General features: G+C 32.9%; 1 long non-coding RNA gene across 1 annotated transcript; it reads right to left on the bottom strand.

The window, feature by feature from the left end:
* Positions 1-725: 725 nt before the first annotated feature.
* Positions 726-2,603, bottom strand: LOC127986360 (uncharacterized). Its single transcript, XR_008160828.1, has 3 exons — positions 2,375-2,603; positions 1,470-1,534; positions 726-978 (listed from the first exon to the last, which is right to left on the bottom strand). It is a non-coding gene; the product is annotated as an uncharacterized LOC127986360 (long non-coding RNA).
* Positions 2,604-4,237: the final 1,634 nt, after the last annotated feature.

Genomic DNA, 4,237 nt, shown 5'->3' on the forward strand with positions numbered 1-4,237 from the left:
TATAAATGCAATGCTCTTGAGAAAGAGAAAGTGAAAGTGAAATGATTTCTGTAATGATTCTTGTATTACTCTTGCTGTCTCCTGCTGAGGGTTTAGTTTCAGACAGAACAGTTTCATTTAGTTTTCCCCAACGTTTCATATTCAAATATAATATTTAAAACATTATTCTCAGGACGATGATGATTATAAATTTGTGATTTCAGTGTAAATGGATTCTGATATAAGACTTTTGAAAACAGAAGATTTTGTTGATACTGATTTGATTGGTAAAAGTCATACTGTTTAGTAATGTTCCAGATGTGAATTCTGGAATTCTCATGATATTCACTATATATATATATATATATTTAATTTAAAGGACTGCAAGATCAACTTCTTCTAAAGTCTGATATGATGATGATGATGATGATGATCTGAGCTGTAATACTGCAGATCTCCAGCAGAGAGCGACACTCTGTCTGTCACTCAATCACATCTGTCTCTTTCTTATAGCGAAATGATCTGAGAAACACACCGCAGTTAAGACTGGAGAGACATCCTGGACTTTACTGTGATGTACTGTAAATTTACTGTAAATGAGAACAAATCTGTCATCAGTTTTTCCAGTGCAAGTAAACAAATGAAGCATTAATGTCTGGATGATTTATTTGCATATTTGCAATGAAATTTCAATATCTTCACAAACCTTATATATATATATATATATATATATATATATATATATATATATATATATATATTTCAGACTAGAATTTATTTCATAATCATTTATTTACAGTACAGTTTACATGTATTAATTTAGCTGACACTAAATCTAAAGAGACATGCAAATGAAATATATCTAACATCAGAAGTGCAAGCAATACAAAGTTTTAGACATCATTTAGCTAGAATTAAGAAAAAGTGAAAGCATAGAGGACATTTATTTTGAAACACTTCTGCCTCTGATCTTCTCCAGTAAAATCATATTTCAGATACCTGAGGAAGTGAAAGGGCCTAAAATTATTAACAAACGCATTTTCCTCACTGAACTTTTGTCATAAAATAGAAAGTAGCCAACAACATCAAACTAAACACAAGTTTTTGTAAATAAAAATATTAAGACGTGTCAGCCAGCATTATTCCTTTTATACAGCATTTATTACAGTGAAATGCATTCTAAAAATGTCATTATTTTTTGCATTGTGTTAATATAATAATAATAATAATAATATAATAATCAATCATTACTGTCTTAAATGTGTATACAGTATCATACAGTACAGTAACATACTGTAAAGCTTCATTTATATGAAAACATGCACAATATGTAAAAACAAGACAGTCTTCTACCACTGCCTGTCCCAACTATGGATATAAAACTGTTTCATCTATTAATTTCTAAATTAATATGATAAACTGGCTAAGTTGCTGCATAATTTGTACATAGTTTGAACATATTTCTCAGTGTATGATGTGTAATATCTGACCGTGTCTGTGTCTCCATCTGATTTATCAGAATGAATCTCTTCAGGTGTGTCTGGATCATGAGAAACTAGAAATAAAACACAAGCGTCTGATTATCTTCATCTACAGTTTAGAAGCAGGATTGATTTGATAAACAATCAAAGCTAATTTGTTCTTCAAGCAAGATCTGGATGAAGTTGTTTGATCACTGTGTTGTCATGGTCACTGGAAGGGCAGGTCACCTGATCAGCTGTGCAGTGATTGGTTGGTGGCATAACAACATAATGACATCATACACTTAAGATCAATGAAACGGCTGAGTGAGTAAAATGACATTAAATATCTAATAGATAAAATGTGTACTTTTTCATATTTCCTGGAATTTTTACAGGCATTTTTCAATGTTAAGAGTATTATAATTAGCAATTAATAAAATTTTGAAGCATTGAATTTTGAATATGATCCCTCTTAAGACATTTATCACGGTTTAAAATAATGCACGTCTCTGACTGTACGTCGAAATCATGAGATCGTTATTCCTCACTGAATTAATCTTTCAGTGAGTAAAATTGTGTTATTATAGAAAGAGAATTCTGATTTAAAAAATAGAGAAAGAGAGAGAGAGAGAGAGAACAAGCGCTGAAAAAAATTATATATGTATATATAAATATAAATCCCAGCAGTGGCTGGGACAGATGTTCAGTATCATCTTGACGTTAAATGATAAATTAGAATCTAATTATCTTTGTGTAATAAGGTGAGCTCAAGGACCTGTTGTTATGACAGTAACTCGAGAAGAGCTTCGAGTAACCTAACGATGCTGGATCATATCAAATCATTAACAATAAAATCTGAACAATCCACGAACGGAGAACAGACCCCAGAGAAGATGAAACGCTTGTAACAGTATTTTATCATCAATACTCACAGTTTGGTCTGCCGCTATTAATGCTCTTTCTCCGCATCTCTCTCTCTCTCGATTTATTAGATTGCATCTCTTCCTCTTTTTTTGCCACTTTCATTTTCCTCTTAGAAATAGCGAATGTTTCTCTGTCAGAGGTGCAGTATTTTACGATATAATCATGCTATAATCATGCTATGAGCTGGTAGTCACACACTCATGTCTGCATCATCTCCTCCAGCCCCTGTCTGCTTTCTCTCTCTGCAGAACGAATTAAGAGCTTTGAAGCGGATGAGATGTGATTATTCATTTATTTTTAGAAGATTTAGTTAAGAGATTTTTAGATTATTGGTTAAACCTTTACAGATGGGGTCAGACTTGGCATGGATTTAAAGGCACAGCGTGAACAAGGGTTGTGGCTAGAAGGGACCGGGAACTAACAATTTAAACCATTTAAAGTGGTGGTTGATAAAATTATGTCAGTTTAATGCTTAAACTGAATATATATATATATATATATATATATATATATATATATATATATATATATATATATATATATATATATATATATTTATGACTGTTAATTAAAAAAAAAACAGCTGGTAAGGGACTACAAAGAGCTTCTTCCCAGGTCACGAACCCAGATAAGCCCCGCCCCCAGGAACACACAACAAAGGGGGCGTGGCCATGTTATGCTGCTTTAGAGAAGAGGAAGAGAAAACTAGGGGTGCACATGAAAATGTGTGCAAATATGAATCACGATTATAATGGATTCACAAGTTTCAAAATTAATGTTCCTTCGCCCTGCTCTGCATCTCTCTCTCATTCAGATCGTCAGATCAGCTCCAACAAACTATTCCATTATGATACATGGACATGCTCTCGGTTGCTGTGCTGTATTAAAGCTTTAATCAGAATAAAACTGTATATTTAAAGCTCACAGAAGCAGTAGCTTTTACAAACAACAGCATATCTAAAAGTATGAGACAACAACAAACAAGCATATCATTAATAGCTGTGGTTGCACAGTTCTGTGCGATCCTCTTCATTAATTGCTAAGCAATATAGAGGACGTTATTGTTTACAATACAACCAGAGAACATTATGAGCTTGAGAGAGGCGGGATGTTCAGACACACTCGAAGAGGTTTAGCCAATCACAACACACTGAGCCAGCTGACCAATCTCAGCCCATGGCGTATTTCTGTGGGAGGGGCTTCATAATAACAGGAAATAATAGAGGCATTTATCAGGGAAGGGTCTAGTAAAACCCACCCCTTTAATAAAATGTATTCCCACCTAGGCTAGTGTTTTTTTTTAAAGGATACTCCAGCCTAAAATGAAATATTTGTCATTAATCACTCAACCCATGTTGTTCCAAACCCGTAAAAGCTCAGTTCATCTTCAGAACACAATTTTATATGTTTTTCTGTAAGTTTAAAAGTAGCAGCACTTTACTTTTTAGTATTGTGAAAATTCTATTGTTGTTGTTGGATATTCTAATATTGACTGTGACTTTAATAATACTGCGTTGTAATCATAAACAAAACAATGTCATTTGGAAAAGTGTATCTCAGCAAATTTCTAAAACTGCACAGTCATGAAAAAGCTGTAGGTCAGTGGTGTCCGATTCTGCTGAAGAAGTCCTGCATCGTTCAGCTCCAAACTTCAACTCACCTCGACTCACTTCTGGTGACCTGTTTTAGCTTAAGACCTTATTTTTTATTTTGTCATGTACATCTATAAATACTATATCTATATTATCTATAAATACTGAAACTATATAATAAATTGATACAGCAGTGTTATCAGTCAAAATATACTGATCTCTCTTTAGCTGATTTTTATTTTTATTTTATTTTTTATTAAAGAACAAAGTACAAGAAAA

This window comes from Carassius gibelio, chromosome B21, assembly GCF_023724105.1.
Source record: "Carassius gibelio isolate Cgi1373 ecotype wild population from Czech Republic chromosome B21, carGib1.2-hapl.c, whole genome shotgun sequence".
NCBI lineage: Eukaryota > Metazoa > Chordata > Actinopteri > Cypriniformes > Cyprinidae > Carassius > Carassius gibelio.